This window comes from Physcomitrium patens, chromosome 22 (genome assembly GCF_059467195.1).
Source record: "Physcomitrium patens ecotype Gransden chromosome 22, ASM5946719v1, whole genome shotgun sequence".
In the NCBI taxonomy this organism is placed as follows: domain Eukaryota; kingdom Viridiplantae; phylum Streptophyta; class Bryopsida; order Funariales; family Funariaceae; genus Physcomitrium; species Physcomitrium patens.
Genome location: NC_143431.1, coordinates 320 through 20,946, shown reverse-complemented (window position 1 = coordinate 20,946; position 20,627 = coordinate 320). Strand labels below are relative to the sequence as shown.

General features: G+C 41.2%; 1 pseudogene; it reads right to left on the bottom strand.

Annotated features, from left to right (window-relative positions):
• Positions 1–11,395: 11,395 nt before the first annotated feature.
• Positions 11,396–16,376, bottom strand: LOC112275343 (casein kinase 1-like protein HD16; annotated as a pseudogene).
• Between the last annotated feature and the right edge of the window lie 4,251 nt (positions 16,377–20,627).

Genomic DNA, 20,627 nt, shown 5'->3' with positions numbered 1-20,627 from the left:
CAAAAAAAAAAAAAAAAAAAAAAAAAAACAAACAAACAAACAAACAAACAAATAGGTTGATCTGAAAGAAAAAAAAAAAAAAAAAGAAAAAGAAAAAGAAAAAAAGAAGTAAGTGAGAGCCATAGTTTAAACGAGCAAAGCCAACACCCACATTAGTTAAACTTTAGTGCAAACAGATGCTTCATCCAACATATATACTAACATTCAAGAGTAGATCTGATGTTAGCAACAACACTTGTAATTAAAATATCCTATCAGCACAACTCTTAAATGGCCTCATGACAATCTATTTGTGGTATTCAAACATTTGAAATTAAGTCAAAAATTTAGAATTATAATATAAAGATATAATTGGTATTGATTTTTGTATAGAATGAATCTAATTCTATTCTTTGATAAGATCATCTTAGTTAGATGCAATTCCAAAAAATTTTATAATATGGTACATGCAACTACTTTGAGAGTTAACATCATGTGGTAGTCTTGTGGTTGTAGTAATTACTTGGCATTTGGTGTATTAATGACCACCTTCAATAGCCATACATTTCCATGATAATGGAATAGATGTCTATTAAATTTATCATTTGTGTTAAGGATGATGAGCATCCTTCAATCTCACTTTTAACTTAAGTATGACTATTTTCAAGCAAACAAAGCCTCTCTTAGTCTCATATATAACTGCTTGCTTAGCTTTAAAATTACTAAAAATTTTGTGTCTTTTCATTGTACGCATGTTGACATGTTGCAACGTTGCTTTCTTTGGTACAAGTAGCATCATTGTTGAAGTAGTTGATGAAGATTTCTTTGCCTTGCCTCCTTCTTCCAGAAAATAAGTTGGTGTATGAATCAACTTAGATTAGAAAGTGGTCTAGTAATGATGCGGTGAATTGAACAGATTATAGCATAAGTACAAATACTTAAAAAGAGCATTTTCAAAAGAAAGTTGACCTAACACTTGAGATTACAATGGAATTACATACCTTGAATCAACAATACCTCGGTTTGCATACATTTGTTTAGAAGGATTTATGCCTTAGTTTGAGTTGCAAAGTCTAATTCAGTTTCTTACAATTTATGTTTTAATATCTAATGCCTACAATCTTCATAAATGTTATAGATATACTATACAAAAGATTGAATAAGAAGTTGTACAAAAGAGTTTCAACAAGAAAGCTAATATAAACTTGATTAAATTAGATAAGTTTTAATATCTAAAGAGATGAGCTAGAGCTCCAAAAGATGTATTGTCAAGATTAAGGATTCCCTCAGTTTCAAGTCCTATATTATTATTAGGTAGGAGGCTTCTCAAACAATTTCTAGAACTATCTAAATCTTTTTAAAAATCTATTAGAATATTTTGAAAATATTCTAAAATCTTTAAAAAGAATCTTTAAGAAATCTTTATAAATCTTTATAGAATCTTTAAAGAATATTCTTATAGAATATTATAATAATATATTAAAATATTCTTATTAGATGTTCATAACAACATTAGCTCACATCAACTTGCATAAATTTGTATTAGTCCACATCAGTCTATATAGTATCACAGACATATGCATGTAAGCCAATAATTACATGTATAAATAGGTAGAAGTAAGTAAAAGTAGATAAAAGTAAGTTAATTCTATAGTATTTGATATGGAATCTTCTTAGAAGCTTTATAGATGCTGCTTTGACTTTATAGGTGACTTTAATTGATTTTTTGGATTAAAAATGTCATCAACAAGTTGGCCATGTGCCACACATGTTGTTAGCTTGAAGACCAAGCTAACTATATGGCCGACACATAGAAGAACTTGCCTTGTATGTCAAGGCATGTGTTCTACAAAGTCAATACATATTGGAGGTCTTATAGAACGTCGCCACATAGCCCCTACTTAGATAGTATATATAGAAATAAGAATGAAGCCTTCTTCACTCTTGTCGATTCCTTTTTTGCTTCTAGTCTAGTTTCAAAGGTCTCTAATTTTCTTGACTTTTGGCAATAGCTATTCCAGTTTCTTTCTTTATATATATATATATATATATATATATATATATATATATATATATATCAAGTTATTTCTATTTTGTCATCTTTCTATGAGAGAAGTTTCACTTGATTATTTATCTTTATCATGTTCTTATCCTTGACAGATTGACAAGTGTACACCTACAATATTAGAGCTTTGTCTAATCTTGATTAAGAGTGGATTACCTCTTTTTTTTGATAAGACACAAGCATATTAAAAGTTACAGATTACCTTCTTCTAAACTTATATTGTCTTTAATATTTTCAAGTCCTCTCTTCTATTTGTCTTGAGCGATATTAGACATCTTTTCTTTTCTAAGTATTATCATGGCAGAACTTGCTGAAATGAAGAATGCAATGGAACAAATGTAAGAGCAATTGAGGGAGTTAATGCTTGTGATGCATCAATTCAATTTACCACCACAAGGAACAACAAGATTAGCAGGAAGTAAAAATATAGAAATGATTGGAGCTGCTTCAACATCTGCACGAAATCATGTCCTTTCTCCTATGGTGGAATACCCTTTCAGTGTTAGAAAACCAAGAATTGCCCTAGTCGAGAAGTTTAATGGCACCAAATCCAAGTTTCAAGGATTTATCAATCAAGTGTAACTTGTGATTGAACTTCAACCCCAAAGCTATCCAATTCTAGGATCACAAGTTAGATTCATTAGTATGCTTCTTTCAGGTTCAACACTATCGTGGTTTTTATCTTTTTTTAAACGACAAGATTCAATATTGGATAATCTAAAGGCTTTTTTGGTGGAGTTTTGATCCATGTATGGAGAACATGATACAATTTATATTGCAACCAATAAGATCCGTATTTTATGACAAGGCAATTGATTAGTAACGTTGTATGCTTCACAATTTTGACAACTTGCAACTAATATCAAGTAGGATGATGTTGCACTTATTAGCCAATTTTTCTATGGATTACAATATGAGGTAAAAAAATTAATGCTCAACTTACCTGATCCTCAAACATTGAGTCAAGCAATTGATTTTGTTATGAAGTGTGATAATCACCTTTTTGAATTTTGATCTGAGAATCATATAACTCGACCTCAATGTTACTATAATTCAATGGCAACACTAACACCTCTTCATCACATACATTCAAAAGTAGAGGATATACAAATTGATGCAGTACGTTTCAAACCTCTTACTAAGGAAGAAAAGACTTGTCGTCGTCAAAAAGGATTGTGCTTATATTGTAGAGAACTTAAGCACAATGCTCAACATTGTTGAAAGAAGCGACACAACCATAAAATGAGGAGTATGACGATCAAAGAAGATAGCATGTCAGAAAATGATTTTATCCAATTATAATAGGGACTGTGCGGCTGGAACCTTATACAATGCCTAGTGAAGGTCCTATCCTCTCCTCAGAATACTCTCCATGTTTTACGATAAATATTATTTTAGGACCTAAATATCTCAAAGCCTTTGCCTTGCTAGATTCAAGAGCATCAACATGTTTTATAGATAAAAAATTTGCTAAAAGACATAGCATATTTTTAGTAAAGAAAACTAAACCTATTCATGTAGAAGTCATAGATGGTCATCTGTTGTCTTCAGGAGATGTTACTCATGAAACCCTTCCTATAGAAATAGCAACTAATGGTCATAGTAGCTTTATAATATTTAATATCATTAGATCTCATTCTAATCCAGTCATTTTAGATTTATCATGGCTAAAAAAATATAATCCTAAAATAGATTAGACTTCTCATAGTCTTGACTTTTCTGAAAGTATAACTAAGAGTGTAGTTAATCAAATAGAAAGTCATAAATCTAGTATAATTAAACTTATATTTGTAGGTATAAGTGCTTTCTTACATGCTGCAAAAGAAGGATCACCTTATGTCATTTATGCCACACCTTTTTCTATTGGTGGAAAGACTTCAAATGACATTCCAAGCCAATATTAAGATTTTCAAGATGTATTTGAGAAAAAAAATGTGGATACTCTTCCAGAACATCGTTCCTATGACTGCTCAATTAACCTTCAAGAAGGAGCACAATCGCCATTTGAACCAATCTATAATTTATTTCAAAATGAGTTAGCTGAATTCAAGGAGTATATTGAAGAAAATTTGGCCAAGAACTTCATACGCCATTTCAAATCTCCAGTAAGAGCTTCAATTTTATTTGTGAAGAAAAAATCATTGCAGATCATTGCAGATGTGTGTTGATTATCAAGGACTCAACAAAATCACTATCAAAAATAGATACCCGCTACCTTTGATATCTAGACTTCTTGATCAATTGAATCAAGCTAAGATCTATATAAAAATAGATCTACAAGGAGCATACAATTTGGTACGCATCAAAGAAGGAGATGAATGGAAGACTACGTTTCGAATAAGGTATGGACATTTTGAATACAACGTCATGCCTTTTGGACTTACAAATGCACCAGCAACATTCCAACATCTAATGAATGATGTCTTTTGGGAGATTTTAGATGATTTTGTTGTCTGTTACCTAAACATCTTAATCTATTCTAAGAACCCAGAAGAACATGAACTTCATGTATGCCAAATATTACAAAAACTAAGAGATGTAAGACTCTATGCCAAAATAAAAAAGTGTGTATTTCACACTATTCAAGTCGACTTCTTAGGATACATCATTTCAAATGATGGACTTATGATGGATCCTAAGAAAATTCAAACTATTATGAATTGGAAGATTCTAAAAATGATAAGAGATGTCCAATGCTTTTTGGGATTTGCCAACTATTATTGGATCTTCATGAAAGACTTCTCTCAAGTTGTAGCTTGACTTACACGTTTGACTTGCAAAGACAAACTTCAATGGAATCAAGAAGCAAAAGTAGCATTTGAAGCTTTGAAGACAGTCTTTATTTCTGTACCAATTTTGTATCGCATCAATTTTTTTAAGCTATTTTTTATGGAAATAAATACATCAGACTTTGCTTTGGATGTCATATTGTCACAAATGGGAATAGATGATAAACTACACCCAATAGCTTTTCATTCCAGAAAATTTTCAGCAACTGAGATCAACTACAAGATCCATGATAAAGAACTTCTTGCAATCGTGGATTCATTTCAAGAATGGTGCCATTATCTAGAAGGTGCTTCTAGTCCAGTCATAGTATATATGGATCACAAGAACCTTGAATATTTTATGTCAGCACATATTTTGAATCATCGCCAAGTCCGTTAGAGTATGTCTTTGTCAATATTCATATTCAAGATCACTTATTGACTAGAAAAATAACAAGGTTTGTAAGATGCACTCTCTAGACGATCTTATCTTTCATCAAAGGAAGAAGATGCTACTTTTGATCAACAATGAATAATTCTGCTGAAGCCAAAGCATCTTCATCTTCGAGCAATGAAATCAACACTAATTATTGATTCAACTTTCATTAAGCAAGTTCAATCAAGTATGTCTTTTGATCCTCTTATTCGTGATATGAAGAGAAATCCTTCAAAGTCTCATAATACTTCTAAGTTTGAATTCAAGAAGAATCTATTATATTTTGAAGAACCCCTATATGTTCCAGAAAGTGAAGCTCGATTACATGTTCTTCAAGCTTGTCATGACTTTCTAGCAATAGGACATTTTGGGTACAATAAAACTTTCAAACTAATATCTAAGGACTTTTGATGGTCACAAATGTGGAAAGCAGTCAAAGATTATGTACAATCTTGTAATATTTGCTCAAGAATTAAAACTCCTCATCATCGACCTTATGGACTTCTTCAACCATTCTTCATTCCAGAACCAGGTTTAGGAATTAGGGGTTTAGGGTTTAGGGTTACATGGGTGTCCTAGAGGTTTTTCATCCAAAATATCTCTTAATATATCACAGCTTTTCCTATTTTAAGATTTTGCCAAGGCTTAGAATCACCCAAAGACCTCTACAAACGTTTTTGTTTTTCAAAAAAATGTGTTTTGTTTTCTATAATTTAGGATTTGAAAACCCTAATTAGGGTCTCCAGATCCTGATTATAGTTCTCACTTGCATATTTTTTCTCATCAAAGAACTGTGTATGGAGTCTAAATGCGTACAGAACACTGCTTACTCAAAGCAATCTCCCATAGATAAGTAGTTCACCTAGTCCAGGTCCAGAGAGTCCTTCGGGCTTCTCGCCCCTATGTCTTTGCCCGCTCTCCACCTGCTGCACCACCGGCTCTCCTTCCATCAAGATCATCATTGACGGAGTCAATATCAGCTCCATCTTCGACTTTTGCAAGAATCCCACAGGCGACCAAGGTGCCTACCCCTGATGCATCCGTGAGTGCAGCCTTCGAGACTACGTCGCTTACTGCAGTGTCGCCTAAAGTCACATTACAGATTCTGCAAAATCCGACATCGACACGCTCGTTAATCACCTCGTACTCACGCCCATTTTTCAACCGATCCCAACAACAGAGGGCTCAGGGGCAGCGGGTACCGTGCGAGCCCAACCAGCATCGACCTAGGTAATGAATTCTATAATGTCGCACACCTTGCACTCCATTGGGCCGACCTCGAATGCTCCAATGATTGGCTCAGACCGTCACGTCCCCATGGTCCGTCGTAAGACAAGTCTTCGTACCTCGACGCTCGATCGTAGCTCCCCGGTGCACCGGCTCGCGGCAACCCTTCGTGACGCCCTGTGCTCCAATCTCTTGTCGTCGCTTCCTGTGCCTCCTGTGCCGCCGCAGGCATCCACCGCAGCTGCTCCGACGTATGCACCAAAAACCACACTCGACGATGCTAATTCTGCCCATCCTTGCACGATTGCGTCCAAGTATCCAACCAAATGCAGCCAATACTCAAATACTTAAATGCACCCAAACTCGCACACATCGCCTCTCCGAGAGCTCCCTTTTTCGAAACTCCCTAGACGATGTCCCCGAGTCCTGGTACCGCCGCGGATTGTAACGCCTAGCTTTCTCGCCCGGGTGGGCAAATGGGCCCTCCGTCCAATCATGGCTCCTCCCTCTCATACATCGCCTCACCTAGAATTCCAACATGCGGAACTCATTGCACCCGTACATATCTATCACTGGCCACGCCTCTTCGTCCTCGTTGTTCCATGACAGAAAATTATTGAACGATGCATCGAAAAATATTTGTAATCCTAGCGACCAGGTCCCTCGGCCCCCAACAATGACGCCGATCCCAACTTCAACCCTCGCATGTCCGTTCGACTTGCTCTCTTCCTGCCTCCTCATAAAAGCCTCCTTCACCGCTCCACGCCTCGATCCCCGACTCCTCGTTTGCCATCAAAAACCCCGAAAACTCACCCTTGGACATCGACGACCTAGGCGGGCTCTAAAAGAAATTGTTGAATGCGTGCAATCCTAAATCCTATCCCCAAAAGCTGAGGCTCCTCTGGTACACCCCACCCAACGCGTCATCTCGAGGCGCCTCTGCATCATGCATCACCGCGGGTAAGAACGAGGTCCACCGTCGAATTGCATGCTGCGCTTGCACATCCTACGACATAGGCATGTAGTCACCCATCGATTCATACAACGATGGTGACCACCAACTCCCATGTCCAGCGATGCCAGTCTCTCCGCTCCGCCGCTCATAAACGGTGACTTTTTTCCTCCCCCCACAAAACCCTAAACCTGCTGCCTCTCCAAAACTGCCATTGTCTCCCTCGCAAGCTCCTGCTCCTCTTCACTCCACATCTTTCTCCACCCCCTTCCCTCGGTTGCATCTCATTGGCCATACTTCCGTCTCTCCCAACCTCGAACTGTCCTCCGACCGCTCATTCTCCCCGTGCTTTGCAAGCAAACCAGAACGATGTGTTCGTTGAGACATGCGCCGGACTATCTAACTCTTTTGTGAAGCGTGAGGCAGCCTTCGATCGGAAGACTAGGCGACCAGGTTTTGGACCAGCCCGTACAAGGGGGAAGGATAATGAGAGTGGCATCCACGGAACGGTGGCAGTATGGGATGGACAGCGCCCTTGATGTGCCTTTCTCCTATGCGGGCGCATGTGCCTGGTTTTGGATGTAAACCTGGTCGCGACTGGGACCTCGCAAGTGATATTCACTTCTATGAACCCGCATCTATGAATTCATAATTTTCACAATACGGTTACCTGCTCGTGTGTTTGGCTCACAGTTTTGTACTTCGCCTCATGTTTGAGTTGAGATAATTGTCAACTATCTACTTATAATGGTTCGGGTCGTTACGGAAACGGTAGTAGATGAGGGTGTTGGTTTGGATGAAGGAAGACGAAGAGGTTGCCTCTTGATTATGACTCATGGCACCCAAGGTGGAAACTCTCTCTCAATAAACACACATGGATTCTTTGCACGGAAATCGTACTTTTTTAAATGGAGGTGTAGTGGTGGCATTGTTGAACTGGTAATGTTCTTCTGCAGCTGGAACTAAAGTGCATCTCTAAGCGTTTTCTGTCATGATATTGGAAGTGCAAATGGCATCCAGCAAGTGGATTATTGCTACACAAGGGTGATATGGCGAGGGAGTTGTGTTTCACAACTGTATTCACCTCATTCCCCTCCTGTTCACAACTGTCGAAACGGCCGGCTTTACTCAATCTACGACTACTCATGTGGCCAGTTTCGACGACCCAAGATAAACGCTTTGCAGCAGCCATCCCTTGTCATGACTTGAACCTCCACTGTGACAACAACGAGCGAGATGAACTGAGGAAAAGGAGGACTGCTCTCAAGTGGGTGTCACATGCATGGTCGACCACTTCTCTCAGACTTCACTTGTGTCTTTTGCTTTTGACACTACAGTTCCAAGCTCCTTCATTAAACCTGATTTTAGCCATATGACCTCATATATTTCTACGTATTCCATCTTCCTCTCCGACTAACTGTAAGATACTTAGGTTTAGGAATAAAAATCCAGATCATCTCTTGTTTGTAGGGTATACTTTGGACCTATAAATTGCCACTGGAAGCTATTATTTCGAAGACTAAGACTATAAATTGTGTACCCTAAACCAAGGTATTGATCTATTGTGAGATCATCAGCTTTGGACATCACCATTTGCGACCAAGGTTTAGAAGCTTTATGCAGCTGATATGGTTATGAGTGGATGGCTTGCAGACTTCGTAGTAATCTGCGTCTTCGATCTTAATGTTGTTGTTGTTGTTGAAGCTTAACCGCATTGCTCAAGCGACCAAGCACGACCAGCACCTGTGCTTCCAACATTGAAATGCATATTATAAAACGTGCAATAAGGAGGCGTTAGGACCCGGTCTGAGAAAATGTGGAACAAATACGAAGGACTCACGCTCCGATAGACATTTCCCAATCTCCCACCCGTCCCTCCACCCTGCTCCACAATTCACACCCAATTGGGCATTGCAGTGCCAATAGCCATACGCTGCATTCATTCCTCGTCTCATGTCGTCGTGTTCATTGCCATCAACGCCAGCCACCGTCCCTATCGTTACGTTGGCCGATTCCTTTATGCTTGTCAACCTCCTAAAGTTACTTCGTGCCAGGCCCTAGAAAGGAGCAATGGTAGCAAGAAAAGGCGGCCAATTCCAATTGCCGCCCATGTAATTCTAATTGGCAGACATGCATTGAGCTGTTGGCAGCCGATTCCAATTGAACCTGCTCTTGGCAGCCAATTCCAACTAGACATGCTCTTGGCAGCCGATTCCAATTGAACCAGCTCTTGGCAGCAAATTCCAACTGGACCTGCTCTTGACAGCGGAATCCAATTGAACCTGCTCTTGGCAGCCAATTCTAACTGGACCTGCTCTTGGCAGCCGATTCCAATTGAACCTGCTGTTGGTAGCGGATTCCAAATGAACTTGCTCTTGGCAGCCAATTCCTACTAGACCTGCTCTTGGCAGCCGATTCCAATTGAACCTGCTCTTGGCAGCCAATTCCAACTGGACCTACTCTTGATAGCCAATTCCAATTGAACCTGCTCTTGGGAGCCAATTTCAATTGAACCTACTCTTGACAGCCAATTCCAACTGGACCTACTCTTGGCAGCCAATTCCAATTGAACCTACTCTTTGCAACCAAGTCCAATTAGACCTGCTCTTGATAGTCGATACCAATTGAACCTGATCTTGGCAGCCGATTCCAATTGAACCTGCTCTTGGGAGCCAATTTCAATTGAACCTACTCTTGACAACCAATTCCAACTGGACCTACTCTTGGGAGCCAATTCCAATTGAACCTGCTCTTTGCAACCAAGTCCAACTAGACCTGCTCTTGATAGTCGATACCAATTGAACTTGATCTTGGCAGCCAATTCCATTTGGACCTGCTCTTGGCAGCCGATTCCAATTGAACCTGCTCTTGGCAGCCAATTCCAACTAGACCTGCTCTTGGCAGTCGATTCCAATTGAACCTGCTCTTGGCAGCCAATTCCAACTGGACCTGCTCTCGGCAACCGATTCCAATTGAACCTGCTTTGAGTATTATCAGCGTTGGCATCAAGTTCAAATGTTCCAAATGTCACCGATGTGCCGACACCGTCGACATCTGCTTGTGTCTCCTAGCCCCTGAGCATGCGCCGCTTGCTGTAGCGTCGCTTGTAACATTCCACATTACTCTCATGACATCGACTTGCTTGCAAATGATCCCGCAGTTGCCCCCATTCCTCAACCGACCTAAGCGATGGCCGAGGCATCTTTGAGGGAGACAACGGAGGGCTCAACAACACAGCGTATTGCTTGTACTTGACTACCGTCGATCTGGGCAATGAATTCTACGATGTCACATATCCTGCACCCGAGTTGGTCGAGCTCGAGTACCTCGACAAGTGGCTCGGATCGTGACCTGCCGATGCTACGTCGTAAGACAAGCTCTCATATCCAAATGCCCCATCATAGCACGCCGCTGCTCTAGCTCGCGGCGACCCATAGTAACCTCCTCCGCTTCGACCTCTCGTCGTCACTGTTTGTATCGTTGCAGGCACCAACCGGAGCTACTTCAGCGTGTGTGCAAAAAATACACACCCAAACGACAATAATTTTACCCATCTTTGTACGGTTGCATCTAGTATCGAGCCGGATGCAGCCAACACTCGAACACTTTGTACGTGAACTTGCATGCATCACCTCTCCGATAGCTTTCCTTCCAAAAGTCCAAGTATGCCGTCCCCGAGTAGTGGTACTGCCGCGGATCGCAATGCTTAGCTTTGTTGCTTAGGTGGACAAACGGGCACTCCGTTCAATCATGGATCCTCCCCCTCGTCCATTGCTTTACCTTGAATTCAAACATCCACAACTGGTCGACCAGGTTTTATGGCCACCACCGGCTATGCCTCCTTGTCCTTATTGTTTGACGACAGAAACTTATTGAATAGTGCATGAAAAAGTGTCAATGACCTTAGTGATAATTCCCCGGCTCCCAGCGATGATGTCGACCTCAAGCTTAACCCTCGTAGGGCCGCTTCACCCGCTCCACTTCTCGCTTTCTCCCCCCACCTCAATCAATGATTCCTTATACAGCATCGAAAATCCTGAGAACTCACCCCTCGACACCGGCAAGCTCGATGGGCTCAAAAAGAAATTATTGAATGCGTGCAACTGCGCGCTCTTCCTGCCCCTGAAGTTGTGGCTCCTCTGATACATCCCACCCAACGCGCTATCTAAAAGCACCTCATCGACAGGACCCCGACCCTCAGCTTTCCTGACTCATATTTCAAAGATTACAAATTGTATCATCCTTTCTTGTGTTCGGTGTGAGAAGCATGCAGCATCTTTCTTCGTTGCATGTCATGCATACAGATGGATGCTTTCCGTTTTATGATTATTTTCCATCTCCATGATATTAGACTAGAAACTTTTTCACTAGGATATGGTTTTCTACAGAGTCAAGTTATGGAAATCAATTGGAGTTCTAGTGGGAGGACTTGATTCTCATGTTGGCCGGACTACATTAGAATAGATTACATCGGGTGTAATCATAGAATCGTATGGTATGACATCTGTTCAACCTTGGTCATCTCATTGAGCCTAGTATATAATCCGTCGACCTCCTCCAATTGGGAACCATACATACACACACACACACACATACACATGGAAGCATGTAGAGTTTTAGACACAGGTTGACATGTTATGCAGGTGGTGGAGTAGACAAGAATTGACCTAATAAGGAACATGCGAAGCGATGTAACGTCCCTCTGTCTCAAGCTCCTATTTCAACCTAAAACACAACAAAGGAATACAATCACTCACTGTAGAAAACACACACACACACACAAAAATAAATAAATAAATAAATAAAACAGAAACAAAAAAAAAATAAAAAACAAAAAACAAAAACAATGCAAATCGCCCCAAGAATGCCTCAACTTCACTTCAAAAGAAAAAACAGATCAACACAAGGCAGCCAAATTTTGATCGAGCACAGGATCACCTCCATTGCTTGGAGTTCGAGTTTGGAGTCTGGCTCACCTTGCCTTACATCACAACTTCATCTTTGATTGGACTAGGTAAACCTGGTTTAAGGTTTTAGGATTTTAGAGATTAGAGGTTTTGCAACACTCGCAAATTGTGAAGCTCAGTTCACAATTGCTTTCATGCCTCCACTCATTCTCAATGCCACAATTCAAGATTACTAGCTGCTGCATACCTCAGACTGCAATAGCTTTCATCATTTCATGTGAGCCAAAGGAAGCAGCATCCCTTCACAAATAACCGACACATTCTATACAACACAAAACAAAAAAATACAAACAAAGCCAAATACACAAAATGGACCAATAGCCCAAACAAAGCAACAAAATATATAAAACAAATGTATCATACAAAACTTGAAAACCTAGAAATGAACAAAAAGTCCACATTCTCCATCAACACAAAAATCCCAACAACAACAACAATAACAACAACAACACAAAAAAAAAAAAAAAAAAAAAAAAAACTGTAATACCTTTCAAGAAACCGCAGGCAAAATCTTGCACAACATATATTTCTAAATAAACCCACATGCATTCGAGGATGGCGAATACATGCGACAGCTCATGAACTTGAGCAGTAAATCCTGTCCTTGTATCCATAACAAGAGCCCATAGATTTGTACAAGAAGCCACACTGCTTATATACAGACCGTCTTCATTACCCTTTTCCACGTGCTCCGTAAGCCGGGAATCAGCTACATCGTAGTGATACTTGTACGTCGAAACAAATGTAGGAATGAAAGTTCAATAAATGGGTCTGTCCGAATCCAGGCTGCTTGCTGAAAGTAAACACATGTCGTAGAAATCGGAATAGCTGATCGACATCCAGGAGGACAAAGTCAAAATCGACAATACACACATGACCGAGTTCATGCCTAACTAAGGAACATCATACCACATCAATGACGAAAGCTCGCACCGCCTTACCTCTGCTTCATTTGGCCACCGAGCGTTGTAAACGTTGTAATCCATTGAGTTGCTGGCATTCTTAACCGGATCTTTTTCTTAGGTTGGTCATCCTCATCTTCTTCAACATCTGATTCGCCCTCTCTTCTGATCAACCTGTATGGAACACTAGAAACAAAAGGCTTTATTAATATGATGATCAAATGAAGAGAAGGTTCAAAAAAGAACCCTCAGTGTAGGAACAGGAAAAACAAAGCAAAAGAAGGTCATAGAATGCACCTTTTCAACACCATTTGTGTTTATGGGTCTCACAGTAGGATTAGGACCCAAGATGGAATCGAAGAGTAGAATGAGCTTGCCGTGGTTTGGCTCTTCATCGAACTTCATATTTGCGACCATCTCCAAAACGTCTGTTTAAAAACAGAACCGGGCAGAAACAGCATAGCATTTCGGGAGAAGTTGCAATTTTCTTCTTCCACACCAGAAAATCTTTGTTGTTGCCCTACAAAACCAAATATATAGAGCACGTCCAAATCAAAAATAGTGAGAAGGAAAGAAGGAAGGAAGGAAGGAAGGAAGGAAGGAAAAATAAATAAATAAATAAATAAATAAATATATATATATATATATATATATCACATTGATCACTTCTTCATTAGCTACTAGCTACAAAGTTGATCAGTACCTGATAACCTTGCCAAGGAAGACTACTCCGCATAAGGAATATCAAAGTATAAGCCAATGATCCCAAGTCGTCCTTCCTACTCTCAGTCCTTCCCATGTGTGCATGCACACTCGCATAGCGAACAGTTCCACTGCATGTACGAAAATTACACAGAATCAAAATATAGCTCAAAAGCAAAACAGTCGCTCCCAACCGCCAAAACAGGAATGGCAACTACAAATCAAGACAAGGGGGAGGGGAGGGGGGGAAAGAGCCTCACCGGAACACATCAGGCCTTTGGTCATATTCTACATGCTGACCGGTTGTACCATCCCTCCATCGAGTAGCTGCATATATAGGAGAAAGACATTAATCTTGGTATGAAATTGACTTGTGCATGGACGTAGCGGTAATAAACTCATCCAATTCTCAGTCCAGATGCTCTTCATGTAACAGTTAACAGATGTTAAAAAAAAAAAAAAAAAAAAAAAAAAACGAATGTAACGCCAAATTGGAGCAAAGGAGGTTGCTAATGTGTGAACAGAGAACGAATTGTAGCACAACGATATTGAAAATCCACCAAGCCCGAGATGTACATGAAAAAGCTTCTTCTCTTCAGGTGTATTGGGTTGTCTCAGGAGAAAGTTCTCGGGCTTCACGTCTCCATGTGCATACCTGCTCAATTAGAACGAGCTGCCCTAAATACTTACGCTTGACCCCGAAGAGTTCCAGACATCCCGGAGACTTGGCCTGAGCATATCCATGACCTACAGCATGTGAACGAAGTCAAAATCGAATTAAAATAAATAAATAAATACATAAATAAATAAATAAATCATGAGACAAGTTTGAAAAGAAGACGACTACATGAAAACTAAAGGTCTGCTTGAACTACAACAATTCAATAGGTGACTCACCATGACGTAGTAGTCGCCTTGTCGACCTTTGCAATATACACGACCAACACCATGGCTGCCACCAAGAGTGCTGGAGAAAGAACCCACGCCAACCATGGAGGTTTAGGAGACAAGCCCTAATCACATTTGAATGATGAAAATAAGAAATACAGAAAGGTAATTGCGACACTAGTAACCACATCTCAAGAGTGAAATCACAATGGTACGAGCTCGAGATGCACTTGTAAACCTGCCACTCGCTAGGAGGACCATGATTGCAGCCCTTACCACTCCGATGCTCGAACTTGCTCGAACTTCAACCCCGCAACCTGCACAAATGAGTTCAACGTGAGTATAAAAACTTATTATATTAATACCTACAAGACCTCGATGTAATGTATAGAGCATCTCCCAAACATGCCGCTGTGACCAAAGTTTAGAGCAAAACAAATTGTAAGAAATTGAATACCTCAACGGCCTGTTGACCAGCACGCTCCGTCCCACCGCTCCGTCCCTGTCATTACGTTGGCCGATTCCTTTATGCAATGTACCAGGTTTAGGAACTGCAGCAGTAAATGAAAAACAAGAACCATGAGGAGGCTTAAAACAAACCCCATGTTCATTGAGCCAAAAAGTTGTCAAATCTTCTAATTCCATCTCAAAACAAATTCAATCCTAAACCAGGTTTCAACAATCCATGAAACAATTAAATTGAGAACCATGCACCATATAAACATGGAAGCATATAGAGTTTTGGACAACGTTTTACATGTTATGCAGGTGGTGGAGTAGACAAGAGTTGACCTAATAAGGAACATACGAAGCGATGTAACGTCCCTCTCCTTGAAGCTCCTACTTCAACCTCAAACACAATGAAGGAGCATAGTTACTCACTTTAAAAAATAAACAAATCGCCCCAAGAATGCCTCAACTTCACTTCGAAAGAAAAACAGATCAACACAGGGCAGCCGAATTTTGATCCAGCACAGGTTCACGTCCAATGCAATCAGATTTACGAGCTTGGAGTCTGGCTCACCTCGCCTCACCTTGCCTCACATCACAACTTCGCCTTGCCCTCAATACGTTACTTGGTTACAGTTGTGAGTCTGAACACAATACTTTCGCATTCGGGGATCTTCACTACACATGCAACTGGGTGCATTTCACTCCAATAATTTTTCACGTCAGTGTTATAATTATTTAAAATAGAATTTGTCTAGCATCAAAAAACAAAAAAAACAAAGAGTAAATACAAACTTGGTCTATGGAGACAAAGAATTCAAGAAGTTCGAAGGAATTCAAGAAATTTTAATTCAAAATTTAGAAACTTGTGCCGAACTGGGACTCACGGCGGGACTGAAAGTCACGGGACTAGGAAAACTCGCGCCGGGATCGAGGCTCGCAGGGTCGAAACTCGCGCCGGGACTGGGACTCGCAGGACTGGGACTTTTATAGGGACTGGGACTCGTAGGACTGAGACTCGTGCTGGGAGTGGAATTCATGCCAAGCCTGAGACTGGTGGAACATATTTAAGGTTTAAGATTTAGGGTTTAGGGGTTTAGGATTTAGGGGTTTAGGGTTTAGGGTTATAAAGGTGTCCTAGAGGTTTAGGATCCTAAATATCTCTCAACGTGTCACTCGTTTATCCATTTTGAAATTTTTTCAAGGCTTATAGTGTCCTAAAGACCCCTATAAATACTTTCGTTTTTCAAAAATATGTATTTTATTTTTTGATATTTAGGGTTTAGGATTTCCTAGGTTTTAGGATTGTGGGTCTTAGGATCTTAGGATTCGTGGAGTTCGTGGGTTCTAGGGTCTATGGGTCTATGGGTCGTAGGGTCTACGGATCTTAGGGTTCGTGGATCTTAGGGTTCGTGGGTCTTAGGGTTGTGGGTCTTAGGATGTTAGGGTCTTAGGGTGTTAGGGTCTTAGGGTTCTAGGATCTTTCATAGGATCTTTTTTAGGGTCTTTCTTAGGGTCTGGGATTACAAGGATGTCCTAGAGGTTTAGGGTCCTAAATATCTCTCAACGTGTCACTCGTTTTTCTATTTTGAAATTTTTCCAAGGCTTATAGTGTCCTAAAGACCCCTATAAATGCTTTCGTTTTTCAAAAATATGTGTTTCATTTTTTGGTATTTAGGGTTTAGGATTTCCCAGGTTTTAGGGTTGTGGGTCTTAGGGTCTTAGGATTCGTGGAGTTCGTGGGTTCTAGGGTCGTAAGGTCAACGGGTCTTAGGATTCGTGGATCTTAGGATTCGTGGGTCTTAGGGTTGTGGGTCTTAGGGTCTTAGGATCTTAGGGTGTTAGGGTCTTAGGGTTCTAGGGTCTTTCTTAGGGTCTTTCTTAGGATCAAGGGTTACAAGGGTGTCCTAGAGGTTTAGGGTCCTAAATATCTCTCAACGTGTCACTCGTTTTTCTATTTTGAAATTTTTGCAAGGCTTATAGTGTCTTAAAGATCCCTATAAATGCTTTCGTTTTTCAAAAATATGTGTTTCATTTTTTGGTATTTAGGATTTAGGGTTTCTCAGGTTTAAGGGTTGTGGGTCTTAGGGTCTTAGAGTTTGTGGAGTTCATGGGTTCTAGGGTCCTAGGATCTACAGGTCTTAGGGTTCGTGGATCAGGTTTAGGGTTTAGAGTTTAGTGTTTAGGATTTTTAGGGTTTAGGGTTTAGGATTACATGGGTGTCTTAGAGATTTTTTATCCTCAATATCTCTTAATATATCACAGCTTTTCCTATTTTAAGATTTTGCCAAGGCTTAGAATCACCCAAAGACCTCTACAAACGTTTTTATTTTTTAAAAAAATGTGTTTCGTTTTCTGTAATTTAGGGTTTGAAAACCCTAATTAGGATCTCCAGACCCTGATTACAGTTCTCACTTGCATATTTTTTCTCATCAAAGAACTGTGTATGGAGTCTAAATGCGTACAGAACACTGCTTACTCAAAGCAATCTCCCATAGATAAGTAGTTCACCTAGTCTAGGTCCAGAGAGTCCTTCGGGCTTCTCGCCCCTATGTCTTTGCCCGCTCTCCACCTGCTGCACCACCGGCTCTCCTTCCATCAGGATCATCGTTGACGGAGTCAATATCAGCTCCATCTTCGACTTCTGCAAGACTCCCGCAGGCGACCAAGGTGCCTATCCCTGATGCATCCGTGAGTGCAGCCTTCGAGACTACGCCGCTTACTGCAGTGTCGCCTATACTCACATTACAGATTCTGCAAAATCAGACATCGACACGCTCGTTAATCACCCCGCACTCACGCCCATTTCTCAACCGACCCCAACAACAGAAAGTTCAGCGGCAGCGGGTATCGTGCGAGCCCGACCAGCATCGACCTAGGCAATCAATTCTACAATGCCGCACACCCTGCACTCCACTGGGCCGACCTCGAATGCTCCAACGACTGGCTCAGACCATCACGTCCCCATGGTCCGTCGTAAGACAAGTCCTCGTACCTCCACGCTCGATCGTAGCTCCCCGGTGCACCGGCTTGCGGCAACCCTTCGTGACGCCTTGTGCTCCGATCTCTTGTCGTCGCTTCCTGTGCCTCCTGTGCCGCGGTAGGCATCCACCGCAGCTACTCCGACGTATGCACCAAAACCACACTCGACGATGCTAATTCTGCCCATCCTTGCATGGCTGCATCCAAGTACCCAGCCAAATGCAGCTAATACTCAAATACTTAAATGCACCCAAACTTGCACGCATCGCCTCTCCGAGAGCTCCCTTTTTCGAAACTCCCTAGACGATGTCCCCGAGTCCTCGTACCGCTGCGGATTGCAATGCCTAGCTTTCTCGCCCGGGTGGGCAAATGGGCCCTTTGTCCAATCATGGCTCCTCCCTCTCATACATCGCTTCACCTAGAATTCCAACACGTGGAACTCATTGCACCCATACATATCTATCACTGGCCTCGCCTCCTCGTCTTCGTTGTTCCATGACAGAAAATTATTGAACGATGCATAGAAAAATGTTTGTAATCCTAGCGACAAGGTCCCTCGGCCCCCAACAGTGACGCCGATCCCAACTTCAACCCTCGCATGTCCGTTCGACTTGCTCTCTTCCTGCCTCCTCATAAAAGCCTCCTTCACTGCTCCCCGCCTCGATCCTCGACTCCTCATTTGCAATCGAAAACCCCGAAAACTCACCCTTGGACATCAACGACCTCGGCGGGCTCCAAAAGAAATTGTTGAATGCGTGCAACCCTAAATCCTATCCCCAGGTTTAGGGTTTTAGGGTTTTAGGGTTTTAGGGTTTAGGGTTTAGGGTTTAGGGTTTAGGGTTTAGGGTTTAGGGTTTAGGGTTTAAGGGTTAAGGGTTTAGTGTTTAGGGTTTAGGGTTTAGGGTTTAGGGTTTAGGGTTTAGGGTTTAGGGTTTAGGGTTTTAGGGTTTAGGGTTTAGGGTTTAGGGTTTAGGGTTTAGGGTTTAGGGTTTAGGGTTTAGGGTTTAGGGTTTAGGGTTTAGGGTTTAGGGTTTAGGGTTTAGGGTTTAGGGTTTAGGGTTTAGGGTTTAGGGTTTAGGGTTTAGGGTTTAGGGTTTAGGGTTTAGGGTTTAGGGTTTAGGGTTTAGGGTTTAGGGTTTAGGGTTTAGGGTTTAGGGTTTAGGGTTTAGGGTTTAGGGTTTAGGGTTTAGGGTTTAGGGTTTAGGGTTTAGGGTTTAGGGTTTAGGGTTTAGGGTTTAGGGTTTAGGGTTTAGGGTTTAGGGTTTAGGGTTTAGGGTTTAGGGTTTAGGGTTTAGGGTTTAGGGTTTAGGGTTTAGGGTTTAGGGTTTAGGGTTTAGGGTTTAGGGTTTAGGGTTTAGGGTTTAGGGTTTAGGGTTTAGGGTTTAGGGTTTAGGGTTTAGGGTTTAGGGTTTAGGGTTTAGGGTTTAGGGTTTAGGGTTTAGGGTTTAGGGTTTAGGGTTTAGGGTTTAGGGTTTAGGGTTTAGGGTTTAGGGTTTAGGGTTTAGGGTTTAGGGTTTAGGGTTTAGGGTTTAGGGTTTAGGGTTTAGGGTTTAGGGTTTAGGGTTTAGGGTTTAGGGTTTAGGGTTTAGGGTTTAGGGTTTAGGGTTTAGGGTTTAGGGTTTAGGGTTTAGGGTTTAGGGTTTAGGGTTTAGGGTTTAGGGTTTAGGGTTTAGGGTTTAGGGTTTAGGGTTTAGGGTTTAGGGTTTAGGGTTTAGGGTTTAGGGTTTAGGGTTTAGGGTTTAGGGTTTAGGGTTTAGGGTTTAGGGTTTAGGGTTTAGGGTTTAGGGTTTAGGGTTTAGGGTTTAGGGTTTAGGGTTTAGGGTTTAGGGTTTAGGGTTTAGGGTTTAGGGTTTAGGGTTTAGGGTTTAGGGTTTAGGGTTTAGGGTTTAGGGTTTAGGGTTTAGGGTTTAGGGTTTAGGGTTTAGGGTTTAGGGTTTAGGGTTTAGGGTTTAGGGTTTAGGGTTTAGGGTTTAGGGTTTAGGGTTTAGGGTTTAGGGTTTAGGGTTTAGGGTTTAGGGTTTAGGGTTTAGGGTTTAGGGTTTAGGGTTTAGGGTTTAGGGTTTAGGGTTTAGGGTTTAGGGTTTAGGGTTTAGGGTTTAGGGTTTAGGGTTTAGGGTTTAGGGTTTAGGGTTTAGGGTTTAGGGTTTAGGGTTTAGGGTTTAGGGTTTAGGGTTTAGGGTTTAGGGTTTAGGGTTTAGGGTTTAGGGTTTAGGGTTTAGGGTTTAGGGTTTAGGGTTTAGGGTTTAGGGTTTAGGGTTTAGGGTTTAGGGTTTAGGGTTAGGGTTTAGGGTTTAGGGTTTAGGGTTTAG